Raw genomic sequence first — 19,048 nt, 5'->3', positions numbered from 1 at the left:
TAACATTTTACTATTTTTAAGGCATTATTATGAACTCTAGTGATACAAAAATGACTAGGACATGACTTTCCCTACAAGAAATGTGTAGAGATATGTAAGAAAGAATTCCTTCTTTCAAGCAGAGATCATGAAAGTATGAAGAGATAATTTCTGATTCTGGCAATGAGGTATTTCAAAGAAAGTGATTGTGGATTTTGAATCTAGATGAAAAAGTATTGATCCATTTGTAGCAAAATGTGAAACATTTAGAAGTAAATTAGATTCAGATATTTACGCTAATTATGGAACATATAGTTATAGGATTGGCAGTTAGTGGGCCTGCGACTAATGTCTTTCTTTAAATCGGGCATTATTCATCATAAGATTCACCCTGAATCTGAGAACAGCTTTTTGGAAAAGAAATATTATTACACAAAATGTGCACATAAATTGAATTATATCTCAATTTCAGAAACATTAAACTGTGAAAGGAAAATGCCTATTATATTCCTCTATGGAGGAATTATAATAGTAAATCAATTTACAAGCTGGTGGTGGTTTCTAGCCTTAGTTGATTTATTGATTAGTTTATGATTTTTGATGTCACTGAAAAAGCACATTTTGTGATTAATTTCAGAGCAACCTTTTCAGCAAAAATGCTTTTTATTCTGTAAAATCTAAATTGGCCCCATATACATGTCCCAGTGCCATTCGATTCAGATTACATTTTTAAAAATTGTCCAAGAATACTTTGTTTCCATAATTACACCAAATTCCTTTTAATCTCAGGAAAAGAACATTAGAAAATGGGTTTTGTTTTTTGAGTCTACATTCTATTGAGTATCATGATTTTTTTTAAGTTTATTTTTGAGAGAGACAGAGACAACATGTGTAGGGGAGGGGTAGAGAGACAATGAGAAAGAGAATCCCAAGCAGGCTCCTTGCTGCCAGTGTAGAGCCTGAAGCAGGGCTCGAACCCATGAAACCAAGAGATCATGACCTGAGCTAAAAGCAAGTGTTGGACACTTAACCTATGGAGCTACCCAGGTGCCCCTACCTCTTGAATTTTTTAAATTCCTGACCATATTGTCCTTAGTAGGTTAAAGACTACACATGTGACTTATTTTCTATAAACGCTTTATAGGACCATGAGTAGCTTGAAGTCAAGTCTACAGACAGCCAGCACCTACGACACGGTCAGACACATACAGAAGGTACTCGGAGTTTCTGGGAAGAAGAGATAGATGTTCCCAAATAGACTAAGTTCAAGTCAGTGGAGGCATTTTTACATGTACTGAGAAATTAAAGACTCCAACCTAGGGCATCCCTCAGTCATCACCTGTGTATTTTACATGGCAACATGTAACAAGCAAATCTTGTTACTAAAAGAAAAGGAAAGGTACTTCATTTGAGTTACTCTGAATTCTCTGGCATTATTTCAGGAAAGCTCAAAGAAACACATATCTTTCCCTATAGACTGCTTGACTCATTTCTGCCTGAAAAATTAGATGGATTGTGATACCACTTATACTTCTAAAAAAAATCTTAAAATGTAGAGTTTTGAAATTGCAAATAAAGATCTTTGAGGGCAGAGAACATTTTTTTGTTTGATGTTTTTGCTTGCCAGTGCCTAACGTAGTTTAAATATGATATATATGCTTAATTAACAGCTGTTGAATGGATGAATAAATATATCATGATTAGATGAAGGGAGCTATAGAATTAGCACTATAAGGTAACATTAACTAGCTAAGTGAAATGGTATATTCATGCATGGACACAGCCAGTTTGAGTAAGTTAGAATTCTAATGCTTTAATTTTTACTATCAAAACGAACACTTAGTGTTGCTGTGTATCTGCAAATGTTCAAACCTTCTCTTTGCCAAAGCTGCATGGATTAGTGGATAAAACAAAAGTAAATAAAATGTTCACTAAGTGCTAATCAAAGTGCTTCCTTAATATTTCCACTCAAAGCAACTATGAAGCCACATAAGACAAGTCTTCTTCATCTTCATGGATGAGCAAGTTTGGGTCCTTGCAGATGTTGGCAAGGGTTTTTCTTAGGCATTATTTAAAACTAAGTTATCAAAATAAATATTTTCCAAAGATCCTATTTTCTTTTTTCCTTTTGCCAGCAGATGATTACGTTCACCTTTTCCTCTTTGTTTGTTTTGGGAATTAGGGTTTTCCAAGGAGACTGTGTGCTATTAAGAACTGTCTCTAGATATTGAGTTTACATTACAAACAAGCAAAAATTCCCAGTCTGTCAGAGATCTTCTCCTAGGATACAAGGAAAAGCAAAGTTCAGCTAAACTGCACAATTAATTCGCCATCACTTCTGAATAGAGAGAAAAGGTTGATTTAAGCTGTTTTTCCTTCTCTTAGGGATTTAAGGTCAGTTTCAAGAAGCACAATTACTATTCTTTCAAAGTTGTCTCTCTTGATTTGTATTCCTGTAATTATCTTCTCAGGACCTCTTCCTTTTTAACTTGTAAACTCAGCTTAATAAATCAATTCAAGGATTAGATAGGTGTAAACATACCTACTCTGAGAGCTGAATGGACAGGAAAAGGAAGAAAGTAGGACAATTTCCTGCTTACCAGTTTCACCAATATATCAAATATTTTTGTTTCATACAAAGGAATCTGAGATTCCTCCCCTGAAAATAAAAGAAGTGATTTTTTCTTTTTTACTTTAAATTTTATTTCTTTTAATACAAAGATTAAGAGCATTGTCATTCTGCCGTTTCAAGGCGTGGACAAATTCTAGAGGTCAAAATAGCAAACTTTTTTTGTGAAGAAAAAGGCTTGAAAATGGTTCCTGTTAGTTGCATCTGACTCTGAAGCTACTAGAATTAAAATGTTTTAAGTAAAAATGAGGAATGTAAACAGTTATATATATTCTGCTTAATAAAATGAGCAAGTTGAGCCGATACTTGACCATGCTACTGATTTTTATTTTCTACAAAGAGCTCAGAGTGGCACTAGGTATTCAGTTGTTTTTTATTTTCAAATGAGGGAATATAAGATAATTCTTCCAAATGGTGTTTGGATATTAAATATTCTAGTTTGGGGAGGATTTCACCAAAAAGGCAGTATAGTCAACTAGTCAAGTTCATGAGCTAAAACTGCTGGGTCCATATCCTAGCTGTATCCTTATTATGTCCACTTGTGAGAGTACCTCAGTTTCATCTTCTGTAAAATGGGGATCATAATGCTCTACACCTTAGAGCATTGGACTGGTGCCAGAATGAAATGAGTTAATATAGGTAAAGCAAATAAACAGCACCTGGTGTGTAATAAGTACTCAATAAAAGTTTCTATTGCTCAAAAATTGTTCTTCTCATTCTCCTCGGAATGCTGTGGAGAATATATGTGTGAACCACATTTATTTTAATAAGTATTATGACAGCTTGTATCAAATGGAACGCCTTGAGGTGTTGTTCACTAAAGCTGGTGCGATCTAGTATTATCAGATGCCATTTGTGGGTCCTCTTCTATGAAAATGTCTGAATGTGTTTCCGTTTATGAAAATTCCAAGGAGGAAATCTGCCTGGAAACTGACTTTCTTGTGAAGTCTTGTAAGTTTTCATGATCACTTGCCTCTCATACTTTATTGTTTGAGGTGACTGAAGAGAAGAAATGTTTGCAAAATGAGGACAGGTTGAGGAATAAGGAAACAAATCTCTAGCATTATTAGTGATTTTGCTATTTAGACGGTCAATAAAATATAAATTATAAACCGGACCCATTGGTTTTTGAGTCTACTGTTTCTGACTTGGGATGCTGGATTCGGTCTTTATTGACAAAGGTTACTTAAAATATGTGACTAAAGGAATCTTAAAAATCCTTACCCAATTTTAAAGATGAGGAAAATGAGCTCCAGAGTGATTTAATTAACCACGACTCCATTTATTCTATAAACATTTATTGATTTTCTCCTATGTGATACTCTATTGGGCAACACAGAGATAGAGCTGTGAAGAAGCAAGCCTGATCTCTCTTTTCAGCACTGAAAGACTACCATGGGGGGCTAGGTGATGACTACAAAGCTTGACAAGGGAAGTGCAGGCAGCTTGGGGTGTGCCTCGCAGCAAGAAGTAACCTACCAGAGGAGGTCACAAGTGGTACAGAATTCTAATGGAGCCCTGACAATTCTAATGGAATGGGTCAGTGCTCTGGGAAGCTGCCCAGCCTGTGAGAAGGTGGGGGTGGGGGGAGGGCGAGGCCTGCAAGCTGTTCAGTTTGATTGGAAGAAGTGAGTTGAAAGGGACGAGACACAGCTGGAGGCATATGCGGATCAGAGTGGGCCAGGTAAAGCATATTTTGATTATCCCAAGAGCAATGGAAAAGTCTTTGGAGAGCTTTGAGCAGCCAGTGACCTGCTAAGATTTATATTAAGATAACCCTAGCTATTGCCTGGGGGATAGATTTGGAGGGGAAAGCTAAGGGTCACGGAGGCCAGTGGGTGGCTCTTGTAGAGGCTTGGCAAGAGAGCAGTGTGGCTTAACCTACTGTCTGTGGACAAGTACTATCAAATCATAATGCAGAGAACAATGACTTCATTTCAGTCTTGTTTTCAAATAATTATTTGTTTATTACAATCTTCTTTTGGCTCAAGTTTCTAAAACAAAAAAAATAGCCATTTGTTAAAGCCTCCTTGCCCTTTCTTAAAGCAGGGATTTGAAAAGAGCATGTTCTGTCTCTTGAAGGAGGGAAATGATGAGCTTGATTGTTTTCACTGGTGTTGGTTACCCAACTGCTCATTCCTGCCTTATGTCCCTCAGATGCATGAGTGTTTCTATTCCCCTTGCCACTGCCCTGGTTTAGGCCATCATTTCTCTTCACCTGTTGCCACAATAGGACAGCTCAGCTCCCTGACTCCTAAACCTTTTTTTCCTCATATTTATCTTCACATAGGGCTTTGAGATTCCTGCGCTCAAATGTTTGGAAAGATTTCCCTCTGCCTATAGGAGAAGTGTTGGCCGTTATTCCACCTGCTCTTAAAGTTTTACATCCCCCTTGAGGGTACACCTGCCCTTAAACTCAGCCAGTTCACACACTCTTCCCCAAATATATCCAAACACCACATCTCTACCTTTGCATAGGTCTAGAATGACTTTTATCACTTTCTGAAATCTTAACTGTTTTTCAAGGTCTAAAAAACAGCAGTTTTCTTTTACATGATACTTTCTACATTTATACCAAGCAGAAGTATTATTATCCACTCAGGGGTCTTATAAGTGAGCTCCTGAATTTTCCTGTTACTATAGTTACACACATATCTCATCTCTTCTATAAGATTATAAATTCTTAGTGAGACAGTGATTCCTTTTTCATTTTATCCTCCTCAGTGCCTTGCCCAGTGCCTTAAAAGGAGTGGGCCCTCAGTATGGACTTATTTAACTAGATTGATGTTACTTTACATGCCAAATTTAAAAATTTTTATAAGAAGTTATATTTTGTTGGTGATCCAAAATGCCTTTAGGAAAATTATGTAATTTATGGAATAAAATTAAGATTGTAACAAGAACTCTTACTTTCTAAGCATAATATATGAAGGAGAGAAATTATTGTTAATATTTCAGCAAAAAAGATACTCAGGGAGTAAATAAAAACTTTAAAATTGGATTCCGTCATTCATTAAATATGTGTTAGATACCATTATATGTTCCATTCATTATTATAGACTCCTGAAAAAAGGCAAGATCTTTGTCCTTTTGAAGCTAATTCTAGGCAAGAAGACAGATGGATGTTCTAGCCACCTCTTAAATTATTTCATAGGCATTGATTTATGTAAGTCTTCATACAGGTAGCCTCATAAAAAACATTTTTCTGGGTCATAAAAGGTTATTAGCTTTTTTTCTTTGAATTTATTACCATACTTACACATCCCACAAGCATCTTTCCGTATAATGGTACCAAAGCACTTTGCTAAATTCACGGCAAAATTAGAAACCACAGACATCTAAGCAAGCAAATGCACTACATTTTTTATGTCGAAGTATGTTCACGAGAGAGAGTATCAGGAGATACTTACGTGCACCAAAGCATATAGCATCACACAATGGGCTAGGTCTGACTCTAGACTGGGAAATAACAGAGGATAAGAGAAGCATGAGAGGTTGAGATATTTCCGCAGTGGAACAGTAATGAAATACTGCTGCTCTGGGACATGTCCACATGCCTAGGGTTGTTCCTGCAATAACACGTTAGTGGTGTGTGTGTGTGTGTGTGTGTATGAACTAAAGTTGTGGGGGGAGACAGAGAGAGAGACCTAACTCCTGAGAAAGGGCTGGAGGGGAAATGAGACCACAAAAATGAGCCTGTGTAGAGTGTCCTGCTAAAAGAGCAGGTGCTGAAAAATACGGTTCAACAAAGGAAAATTTGTGTCAAGGAAACTGAAGTAAGACCCTCAGCAATGAACAAAGGAGTCTCAAAATACGCATACACATACTCACTCTGAGGGAGTCAGCCTTAAAAATCTGGGGGCCCAGAGATCATGAAATGTGTCAGCTAAGATTTTCCTTTTTTAATGTTTACTTATTTATTTATTTTGAGAGAAATAGAGCATGAGCAGGGGAGGGTCAGAGAGAGTGGAGACAGAGAATCCCATGGAATACAGACCCATGAACCATGAGATCATGACCTGAGCTGAAATCAAGAGTCAGTAGCTCAACTGACTGAGCCACCCAGGCACCCCTATCAGATAAGAACTTCTTATTTCACTAACCTGTTCTGCCAAAGCTCTCCTTCCACCGCAGCCTTGGAAGAATCAGAGTTTGAGTTAGTAAGAGAAACAAGGAAGGGTGGAAGAGAACCTGACAGGGCCTGGAGCTTTCGTTCTCAACTTCCCGTCTGAAATAGGCTCCTGTTGTGAACAAAGAGGAATGTCAGCTTGGAAGTTCAAAGTTGTAACTGTTATATTGGGTCCAGGCTTACTAATTTTTGAATGGAGATTGTTTGTAAGTAAGGTTTGTAATTGAATCACTTCAGAGTATATTATATTTTACTGAATGCATTTTAAAGGGGCAATGAGAAAGGAAAGTAAATTGGCCTCTGATTTTATTCCACAAGTTAGTGTTCTTTCTACCTATTACTCAGATCCAAACAACATTTCACTGTTGAAGCCCATACCTGATAAGGATCACATGAATGTTGTAGATAAAAATGCCTTTGAAAGGACAAATGTAAGCACTGTTAGGATGGACTTAGGTAAGGTGAGATTTGAAATTTGCCTTAAAATACAGGTTCAGAGAAAAGAAGTGGAAGCACATTCCAAATGAAGTTGCAGGGGCACCTGGGTGGCTCAATCAGTTAAGCCTCTGACTTCAGCTCAGGTCATGATCTCACAGTCTGCTGGTTTGAGCCCCATGTAGGGCTCTGTGCTGATAGGTCAGAGCCTAGAATCTGCTTCAGATTCTTTGATTCCCTCTCTGCATCCTCCTCTGCTTACACTTTGCCTCTTTCTCTCTCAAAACAAACAAACATTAAAACATTTTTTTCTAAATCAAGTTGTGATCATAAAGATGCTCAAAGGTCAATTTTGTGTCCTAACAGAAAATCTGGGTAGAGGAGGGGATTCCATTGAGAAAGGTTGGAAAGATACATGGGAAATGTGCTTGTAGAAAATTTTGATGGTCAAGTCAGGAAGTCCAAACTTCCTTCTCAACTGACGAGTTGCTCTTTAATGCCTTTTAAACCAGGGAATGGAATGTAAAAGTCAGTTACTTATCAAAATTCAACTGGTAGCTGAATGTTGACTTTTCCAAATCCCTGCTTTCATTTTTATACATCATGCTGTCATGATATTTTATTATTTTATCACATTGTTATATTTTCTGTACAACACCTTAGTTATCTTGTTTATCATCTGACTCTATTTAGTATAAGCTGAATGAGAATAAAAATCCTTCTAAACTCTTTTGACTGTTGTCCTTCACGGCTACACTATCTCTAGAACAGTGACTGGACACACAGTAGGCACTTGTTGACTATCTGGCAGATAAATAATAAACAAAGAGAAGAGACTGGAGGAGATAAATAGTTACAGAAGATTGAAGACAAGGGATAAGGTTTTGGCAGTAGTAGGAGAGAAAAGAAGACATGCACAAGATGTGTTATGAAGAAAGGATCAGTAGAGGACCAAAAAGAGAAGAAATGTCATTGGCAATTCTAATATTTTAAACCATTTTCTGGGGAAATGGTGGTATTCCTCCTAGAGTCTGGAGCTACGAAGGAAGACACTGGTCTGGGGTGATGCTGGCTTTTAGCTTAAGCTAGATAGAACTCTGTCCGTGGGAAAGGCTTGCGGAAAGGCCGATGTCAGTATAAGCACTGTAACCATCACAGAGGGTAAGGAAGCCACGCTCTGCCAGGGGCATAGTGTAACTTCCAGCAATTTAACATTTTTGTGCCTGAGACAGCCTGAGCTTTAACAATTCAAATGTTTTCTCATGTGGGGAAATGTGATTTTTTTTTATTGCTTTTCACTTCATGAAGTCACTTATTAACTGTGGAATGCAAGGGGGCACAAAGGCATTGCTGAGACCTCCTAGGAAGTGAAGCTAGTGGCCCAGCTAGGCCTTCCCAACCCCCTGCTGCCCATCCCTCATTCCCGCTTCAGTTTTTTCCCATGTGGCTCTGGACGCTGCTTAGGAAACTATCTTTGACAGTATTTGTGAGGATTGCCAGCTTCAGCTAAGCAACCATTCACTTGAACGAAGTAGAAGCTGAGTGGAGAATGGATAAGAAGTTGCCAAATGAGGGTTGTTGTTGTTTTGTTTTGTTTTTTTCTCCTGCTCTGCAGATCCGGAGGGCAAAGGGGAGAACTGACACAAAATGATGTTTTCCCACATCCCCCAGCTCTCAGGGCTATAGTGATAAAGACAATTTGAATTTTAAGGGTGCAGTTACCCAGATCAAGAAGCATTTCTATTTTTATAAATAGGATGTTTTCCTTGATAATACTCTTTAAAACCAGTAACCTCCCTTTCTAACATTTTAATAAATATGCATCAAGTTTGTGTATCTTAGTGGAATTTGCTATAGGTAATGAAAGAAAGATTTCCTTACAATAAAAGCAATATGAGGCTTCCAGAAAATGAATCTATTGACACTACTCATGGGGACTGTGCTTCATTAGTTGAGCTTATTTAATTAATTAATTAATACTCTGTCTTGGGGAATTTATTTTAGACAACTGGCTAATCTAATTAGAGTGGACTTGCTGTGGGGAATAATTTTGTAAAGTGATTCATTGGATGTTCTCTGTCTGACCATCGTTCTATGTCCAAGTGTTACGGCTGAATGTTTGTGTCTCCTCTCCCAACCCAAATTCATCTCTTGAAGCCCTAATCCCAATGTGCTGATATTCGAAGGTGGGACCTTTGGGAAGTAATTAGGTTTAGATGAGGTTACAAGGATGGGGCTCTCTCACCATGTGAAAGGTGGTACTTCTGGAAGTGGGCTTTTACCAGTAACCAAATCTGCTGGCACCTTGATGTTGGGCTTCCCAACCTCCAGAATTATGAGAGATACATGACTTCTTAAGTCACCCAGTCTATAGTATTTTGTGATAGCAGCCCAAGCAGACTAAGACAGTAGTGCTTCTGAGAATTGAGTGCATCTGAGAATAATCTGAAAGCCATTTAATACATATATTGCTAAACCCCAAGCTAAAGGACATCAGTCTGGGATACATCTGTGTCCAGAATTGTTCATTTTAAGTAAACTTCAAAATGATTCTGAGGCAGATAAACAATAATTTGATAAACACAATTTGAGGCTGAATCAAGACTATTGTTTAATGCTGTAGATGGAAGGATGGGAGGGACAGGGAAAGGGGATCTCTGACTTTGTCCTTAAACTTTCTTATTCTCTCCTACTTCACCTGTTCCAACCTTTTCCATCTTAGAAGCACACTTAAAATTAGCAGATTCCCTACCTACATCACGTTGCAACAAATGCAGTTTTAGGGTTTTAGAAGGAAAAAAAGTGGGCAAGATGAGTACTCAGCAACACCTCATTCTTTCCATTCAGGGCTTCCTTTGTTCACTAACCACAATAGAGGCCTCTTTCTCCTAAAATTTTTGCAGTATTTAAGTTCAGGAACTCATAGCCAAAGAAGACCATTTCTGAGGCAAAACTGTGAAGTAGGCACCCTGCCAGCCCCTACCATGCTGGAGAAGTTAGCTTTTCTGGAAAAAAAACCCAAACAAACATATAAATCCACTGTGTTAGAAGGTTGGTGAACTATGTATACCTAAAACATAGGGTCTTTTGGACTTTGGGGATGAAATAATTTAGCTTAAAATTGAGAGAATTAAATGAACCACAGCCAGTAGTGGAAGACATTTTTCTTGAGAGAAGTAGGGCTTTTCGTATTATTCAAAACATTTTTCTCAAGGGCAGTCCTAAACAAAGTCTATGGAGGAGATGTATCAGTAATCCAAGTTCAGTGTTCTGGCTCTTAATTCTGAAGTAAGGTATGCTCTGATCACCAATATATATCAGATATATTCTGATTAATGCATCAGAATGTGGAGAGTCTTTGCTTCTTTATGAAAAATAAGATGCTTCAAAATAGAAACAGTTAACTATGTTCTCCAGATCTCTTTTTCTCCTTGTGGCAGTTAGAAATTCCAATGGTTTCTGACCTTGTAGTGTCATCTCCTAAGTCGGCATATATTTTAACATATTTCATGAAAGAAATTTCCATTATTGTATATTCACCAACACATGGTACATTGAAATTGTTAAGCAAAATATGAAATATTACTAATAATCTAACTGCTGTATATTATTAACAATCAAAGGAAATATTCTCTACTAGATGGAGGGCCAGATCTGTGATATCCATTCATTTTTCATGTCTATAAAATACTCTAGTACAAACCATAAATCAGAGAAAGACTTTCAAGTGAAGACTCCTATTTCAGCTCTTGGATTGCCTGGAATGAATGATAGATTCATGTAATCAAGACAGCAGGTTTTCTGCCTGTGGGAAAGCACCAAAGTCATAGAATTGTCTGTGGATTTTCCCAGAGCATTTCTACTGACTTTTTGTAATTACCAGAGGTCACTTGGCTTCTCCTATCCTTAATGTATTTTAAACTTGAAACTCTTGACCTTGTCCTTTCTCAAGTTGTTGTATGTATTATGAATAAGTGCCCAAATGTGTAACATGTTGAGAATTTCATAGGCAAATGATGAGTGACTATTTCAGCTGGGTAAAGAAATTTCAAATTTTTGCTAGTCTACAAGATATTTTAACCAGCTTGTTTTCTTGGAAGGATGTAGTCAGGGTGCAAGGCAAAGAGAAACCTGAGCATTTTAGCCTTAACAAGCAGACATGCTGTTCACCCTCATGCTAGCCTGTCGTTGAGACTATCTTTGCCGCTGCATTTAGTTTCACTGATTGTAATGTTCATCAAAATGAGGCTCTGGGAAATATATTTTGCTCACATTTTCACACCTGGTGTTTATTTCTCAGCTTGTTAATAAAACTTTTGTCTTCATAGACTTTTCTGATTCTAGTTCCCCAGAAGGAGATTAAACCTAAATAATATTTTAGTTTACTTCTTCCATGTGCATTTCTTTGCCCCTCTAAAGACACTGTGTCTTTCTGGGGTATGTGTTAAGGCTGAGCCTGGGGAATGCTTTTGTGGGCTCTATTTCACTGGTTGGTCTTCCTCATCATTAAAGTATGTCCCTTGAGTTAGAGCTCAAAAATAACCTTGAATGAAATGAATCCAGCATCAAACATAAATCGGGAGGCAATATAGCTTAGCAGTAAACGGACTAGAACTTGGGATAAGAACTTAAGTTTTGAATTTCAGTTTATATCTAAACTAGAGGAAATTACTTTATCTCTCTGGGCTTCCCTTTCCTGAGTAAAATGGAGACGATAGTAGGTATCTCATAGGGTTGTTACTAATATTAAGTCAGACGGAACATGGAATGTTTTAGCAGAATTCTTGGCACATGGAAATTGGTCAGTAATTATCATCTACTATTATGACATATCATTAGTTTTGTCACCTCACAACATTTAGCACTGTCTCAAATACATTCCTGTTTGAAGTTTTAAATCTCAGTACATCTGTTAAACAAAGGAAGAGACTTTTTCATTTAGCTGACTATTCTGGTAGTCTCTTCACTCTCTGTGGTAGACACAGACTTCTAGAGTTTCAATTTTGAGTTTTGGAATAACTGTCAACATCACATGTTTGTGAAATTTTGTGTGTGTTTGAAAATCTCTTTGTGTCCCTCTTGCATGCAGGTCCAGTGGTTATAAAAGATGCTTGATAAATATTTATTGAACTATTGCTTCCCTGTTAGCACCTTTTTCCCCCCCGTGATGGTGTCTGTTTTTTAGGGGAGTCTTCTCGAATTGTTAGTCTTAATGTTCCCATGCTGCACTTAAAAGTTGCAGTGTTTTTTCAAACTGCATCATGGTTTCGAAAGTTCTATCTCTTTGATGCATTCTTATATTCTTCTAACTGAATTTACTCAAATGTGTGTGGGTGTGTGTAGTGGTGCACAGGCAGTTATGGTGAAGCAAACTCTGACAAGTAATTAAAAATGAGAGCTACCTTGGGATCTCTGTGGAGATCACACACACACACACACACACACACACACACACACACACACGGTTTTATTTTCAAACATGATGTTTTCATCTGTGCTTGTATAGATAATATCCAAATGTTTTCCAAATTTATTTCTCTGCACAGTGTACAATTTCCAGTTCCATAAAAAGATTACTGATTTAGGGAGGAAAGACTCCGTAGACACAGACTTCTTAGAAGGCCTCTGTCCCAGAGAGAAGTCACAAGTATATTAATAGCCTACAGTTCCTATAACATGAAAAATTGATTTCTTCTTTGTTTCTAAGGAAAATCATTTTGAGGGTACTCACCATGTGATGAATAGCATGATAAAAACACTTTGGGGCTTCCGGAGAGAGAATACTAGTTGAAAAATTATTTATTCCATGGACTCTAATTTACCTCTGTTAAAGGTAAATTCAGATTGGGAAAGCCACTTCCCCTTACTGTTCCCTTAACTTAATTTGCACATATGTTTCCACATACAATCTAGTGCTCACCACATAGTAAAGAAGACAGCACTAAATTTCTGTGTGTAGTTACTGATTCACCTTACTCTTTAGTCCTATATTTTCTGAATTTGCCAAGTGTAACCTACGAACTTATTTCCTGTTCATATCATTTACTCGTCTACTATCTAGCAGAGCTTGCATTTCAATGCCTGGGACTTGGAGAAACAATTGAGTGGGATGGTGAGTCTACCAAGATATTTGCTTAAGAATCTTAAAAGAAGCCTACACATGGATGTCTTGGAACCAGATTTTAAGTGAACAAAATAAAAACCTCTTTTTCTCCGTTAGTTATTTCAGGCTTTTCTATTTTTAAAGTAACCTTCACATATGGTACCTCCATACGTCTAAATATATTCAATATAGATATATGCATGATTTGAGCTTACTTTTCATGATACAGCACAGTGAGAAATTTGAGCTTAATTATACTGGCTTTTCAGATTGTTTTCAGTCTGAAGAGACTACAGAATTACTATGTGTATTATGTTCACGTATGCATCTAAACTATATACACTATTCTATTCCTAGCACATTCTATTAATTATGGAAATCACTTTCATTTCAATAGTAGAATTTACATGACAACAGCTTCTGAGGCTCAGTGGAGCATCAGACCAGTATGTCACAGAATTCCCTTGTAGTGTGGGCGTTGACAGGGTTCTGTTGACATTGAATTTGCAATAAAAATTCTCATGAATGTGCATCTACAAAGTACATTACTTAGAAAGGACCGCCTCAATATTCACATAGGTCATTAGTGTCAGAGATGAAAAATTTCCTCACACTTCCATTAGTAAAATAAATTATTAGGGACACATAATCATACACATATATATCAATGATCTGAAACATGTATCTTAAATATCTAGGAACGATGTCCAGGTATAGAACTGTCTCGTTCGTATTCTCCCCTGTATCTGTTTAAGCTTTTGTATTCTACAAGTGCTCTATGAATGTTAGATGAAGAGTCGAAATCAGGCAGGAGAATGGACTGATCTAGTGGGGTTATAATAGGGAGTAAATAACAAGATAAAATAGAACCACAGGAAAATTAGGCTGAATATCACAATAAAGTTCTTAATAGGGAGAACTATTAGACTGTGAAATAGTCTTTCAAAAGCTCCAGAAGAAGGCATTACTTGAGCCATTTAAAATCAGACTTGAGTGAAGTACTCCAAAATACAGTATGCTATGGGGACCAAGCCTACATTAGAAGTGGAAGAATGACCTAGTAGTTTCTACTATCTCTGTGATTACTGTGATTGTACTCATTTTTATGTGTTCATTCTTGGTAGATAATCTTCTACAATTTTACGCTACTTCTTGGGAGCAATTTCAACAAATTCATCTAATACAGAATTGGATGTATTTAGCAGAATCTCAGAAGAGACAAAAATGCACAATAAACTCACTGTGAAATAGCAAAGTGAGACAAGTATGAGTAAACACTGCTCCTTTTGGGAGGAGTAACCCTTGGAGGAAACAATTCTTACCCTGGAACTCTGGCCATATTTCAGTGTGCATAAATGCATCCTGTCTTCCTGGTTTTCAATGGGAATTAGGTATCAATTTTCATTTCTTTGATTTAATGCTGTCTTGGGATGATCCTGAGTATAGAACAACAAACTGAAGCATTTTTATCCCAAGCCAATGGGCTATATTTTGGCAGGAGGTAAGAAAAAAATCATGCATCATTTTGTGAATGATCTTGATTAGAGGACTGGACAAGAAAGACACAATATTTTCTTTGGGAAAAAAAAAGTTTCACAGGAAATAAGAAAGAGGGAAAGATACTTAGGTAAATTGTAAAAATGTTATTGCTGGGAGTCTTTCAAAATAAGATCATCCTCAATCTTGTGCAATTCTGGTTGATCACTTAGCATGAAGTAGAGAAGTGAGACAGATGATCTTCTGACAGTTATCCTAATTTTTTCACTCAAAAATATTGATTTAAATGTAATTGAAAATAAAGATCACTCAATTCTATCCTATTTGTTCAACTTACCAATTTAAATAATACTGACATAAAATCAGAGATGGGCTTATCAATTTGATGTGTTTTAGTAATTGTGGGCTAACTCATCTGATTTACACTTCTCTTCCTCTATACACCACAACTTTGTAGAAAGGTCTCAAACAAAAAGGAGTGGATCACAGAAGACATTTTCATTATGCATAAAATTTTTTGTTTATATAGCTTGCGATACATTTTCTCAACTTATGAATCAATTATCCCTAACGTGTGAAAAATGCAATCCAATTTAAATAGAGAGATGCCTGTTTCTTCTACATCTCAAAATTTAAGCTGTTCCTTGTATTGGCATACTTTCTTAGGAGTGGGGCTCACATTTCATTGTCGATGATCCATCTCACACAACAGAGGTTTTACAACTATAATTCTGGCTCGAGTCAGTGAGGGACTTATCAGACTAAGAGATATTCTTAACACTGATCCCTCTTTTTTAGCCCAATGAATGAAGGTATTCCGGAAAACATAAGTTTTGAGAGTTCTTTTCCTCAGTTGCCATCATAAGCACCTGTGTTACTCTGAATATAAATCAAAAGAGCCTTAGGGCATGTCTATCCAAAATATCCATGTACTCCTCCTGGGGGATCAGAACCTGAAAAGATGGACAGCTAAGATCTACAGGTGTGAAAAATCTTTGTAAATACAAGACACTGCCATTGTGAAAAGGAAAATATCACTATTAAGGTCCAGTGTGCAATAGCTTCTAAAATCTATCTAAATTCTATTAGGCTGTTTTGGGAAAAAAGAGGCACAGCACTCCAGAATCCTCAACATCTTTGGGTGGGAATGTGAGCCCTTAGGAGTTAGGGCTCACATTTCATTGTCAAGTTTGAGGAGTTTAGTGTAATAAGAATCAAGGTATTTCTAGTTATGCCTATATTAAATATATTTACATAAACAATTAGAGTTCAATGGCAGCCTTAAAATGTGATTAGATAAACCAAAGCACAGTTAGATTTACATAAGTGAATGTTTCTCTCCAGATCAGTGCTGAATTTTTCCCAAAGAAACACAATATAGCTCTACTGAACAGTTCTAAGAGTAGGTAGCACAAATACAATTAAGCAGAGAAACTCAAAGTAATGGACTAGTGCTGAGATCCTTAACTCATTACTCTCAACTTTCATTAACCTCAACTCTGCATATACCTGAGAAGTAACTATCTTTATATTTACCTTAAACACATCACTATTCAAATAACGGTAGAAATATTTTATCAGCAAATTAGCTGAGCACTTGACCACGGATCATTAGAAGTGTACAGTTTTATTACATTTTAATCAAAGTTTACAATGCTTTAAAATACTTAAAAGACAGGGGCATGTCCCCTTAAGATGCCTATTTAAAAGTGTTACATATCAGGGAATCCTTCCCGTTTGTTAGCCCAGGGAAGGAACTAGAAGGAAATCTAAATGAAATCCTTAAGAAACAAGCTTATTGGATATATTACCTAGTCTATTTCTGGATCGCGAATCTCCCGCCCTCTCTGAGTTTCCTCACTGTCAGATAGCAAAATGGAACAAGATCGATGAAGAGCTATGTGTGCTCCCAGTCTGGCTTTTTGATTTTTCGCTCAAGCCAAAAAGAGCAAAGGGCATCGAGTTAGGGCTCCTTTCCAAGCGTGCTTGTAGGAGAGCGAACCTCCAGCCGCTTCTGGCTGCGGAGTGAATTCCGGCTGCAACGCGGACCAGGTCCCGTTGACCGCTGCCCACCTTGCCCGGCAGCCTCCACACCCACAGGAAACCGCCAGTGTGCGAGCCAGTCAACACAAGGCTTCCTGTGCACAAAGCCCAAGGAGCCCCCAAATAGAACCGAATCCTGAGCCCAGGGCAAGACTGGAGGTGGTTGGCTGAGGAGACTGGTCTCTCTCTGGGGGTCTACAAGCGCTAGCTAGTGCCTGCACCTCCCGTACCCCGGTCGCACATCTGTGCCCTGAAATCTGCCTCCCTCCCGGAGACAGGCGTGTGCGCGCGCGCGCACACACACACACACACACACACACACACACACTCTCACGCACACCCACATCGCCTCTGCCCCCCTGCCGCCCCACCCCTGGCAGAACTGTAGGGACTGGTCTGTGCTCTGCCTCAACTTTCCCGGCTAAGCCTGCCCCAGGCGGTGCCCGGGCCTCCACGCCCTCGCTGGGCGCCCTCCAGAGGGACACGTCCTCCTCTGGGCCCCTTACCTCTCACCGACAACTCCTGGCAGGGACTGGAGCTGACCGTGGTGGCAGCAGCGGCGGCTGAGCTTGCACCCGGGCTCTGGCTCATGGTTGGTCCTCCTCGTCCGACACAAAAGAGGTAGCTTGCTGGCTTTGTCCTTTCCAGATCCAAGGAAGAACTTATTTTGCCCTCGAAATGGCCAACTTGTGCGCGCCGCTTCCTGTCACAGTGCCCCCTGCCCCCGCCCCCTCCCGGCTGCGCGCTGGACCACTGCCCGGCGGCCAAGCATCAGGCCTCGGAGTCAGTGGGGAGTGGGAAAAGGGAGGGTGGGAGGGGAAAAAGGGAGGCGGTTGGGAAAAGGGGAGACCTAGTGGTCTTCCACGGAAGGGAGGGGAGCCCTTTGCAGCCGAGTCCCTCTCGGCTTTACAGGCAAACCCACTTCCCGGGAGCGGAAAGCAACTTTCCTTCACCTTGGCCAGGCTCAAACCGTCGCATCTAATTGGGACTCTCGGCAGAGGCACGGACCTTCTGGCATTCTCTCCTTCTCCTTCTCCTTCTCTTTCTCCTTTCCTCCCTTTCTCGTCCTCCTTTTCCTTCTCCCCCTCCCCCTACTTCCCTCCCTTAATAGGGGTGTATCTGCAGAGTCTTCAGTGAGCCAGGGTACCTAGACGAGAGGATTATTGAACGAAAGCCAGGGCGGTTGTGCTAGCCGCTTCGCCTCACTCTGTTGGAAATCCTGAGGCAGGGCAGGCAAAGGTTGGTGAATTTCGAAGGGGTGGGGTGAAGGGGCGTGGGGCGGCAGGAAGATCTGCGGCTCCAACTTTGAAGCTCAGCTAGAGCTCTGGCCTGCGGGAGAGCTGGGACTAACGGCCCTGGAAGAACTCTCCAGTGATCCCCGTGCAGCGGGTTGACCGCAAGCTGGAGGAGAAAGGGAGAGCGAGAGCCTGAGAGGGAGCGAGTGAGCCTGAGAGCCCGGTGTGCCGCTCTGCCCCACACACCGCTCAACTGCACATTGCGAGCCCCTGGAGAGGGCTTGTGCAGAACAATCTCTGGGTCAGGCGGGAGGGAGACGCTCCTGTTTCCTAGCAACCCCCATCAATCTTCTCCGGATAGCTCCCTCTGAAGGAATTCGATTGGACAGCCCCTGGAGGGAAGCCACGCCCCTTCAAGAATGCTGGGCTGCTGCTTTTTCGCATTCTCCTAAATTTCTTGGGTGGAATAAGATTTGAGGGGAGTGCTGAATTATCTTTCTTCTTATCCTCCTGTGCTGCCACACAGCCCCCTTGCAGCGACCGTCCCTCCCCCGGCCCCCCACTCCACATTAGTCCTTCTCTAGCCCTACTTGGGGTTGGCACACACAGGCACTGCTGTCTCCAGAACCTGTTCTTTCTTCTTGAAATTAAATAAATAAATAACAACCTTAAATCGGTGACGTAGGCACAAAAGAGAAAAAGGCACACGGAAATAGCTATAATAGGCTCCGAGCTACAGATACAATCCTAAAGGTAAAATTCCAGGCATCTTTCTATGTTTAGAAACACATTGTGTTTAATTTCAGAAGGGAAACTTCACTATCATTAATTTTCCCCACCTGATAACACTAACTTTGTGGTAACAAGGACTGAGTTATATGTAGCCAGAGACAATTAAACTTAATGCTTCAAAGCTACATTTATTCTTTAATATTTAATGTTAAGTTGTTTAACAACTGCTTTCTTTTGTAACCTAGTCAGGACATTTAAACTACAGC

The 19,048-nt window shown here is 39.3% G+C and overlaps 1 protein-coding gene across 1 annotated transcript in view; it reads right to left on the bottom strand.

The window, feature by feature from the left end:
* Positions 1 to 18,296, bottom strand: part of GRM3 (glutamate metabotropic receptor 3) — a 212,099-nt gene extending 193,803 nt beyond the window's left edge. Inside the window, exons 1-2 of the mRNA XM_029928217.1 lie at positions 17,769 to 18,296; positions 17,322 to 17,455 (exon numbers count right to left, since the gene is read on the bottom strand). The gene's annotated coding sequence lies outside the window, so the exon portion shown is untranslated. The remainder of the gene's footprint in view (positions 1 to 17,321; positions 17,456 to 17,768) is intronic.
* Positions 18,297 to 19,048: the final 752 nt, after the last annotated feature.

Source organism: Suricata suricatta, chromosome 2 (assembly GCF_006229205.1).
Source record: "Suricata suricatta isolate VVHF042 chromosome 2, meerkat_22Aug2017_6uvM2_HiC, whole genome shotgun sequence".
In the NCBI taxonomy this organism is placed as follows: domain Eukaryota; kingdom Metazoa; phylum Chordata; class Mammalia; order Carnivora; family Herpestidae; genus Suricata; species Suricata suricatta.
The sequence above is the reverse complement of the archived record's forward strand: the minus strand, read 5'-3'. Positions and strand labels throughout refer to the sequence as shown.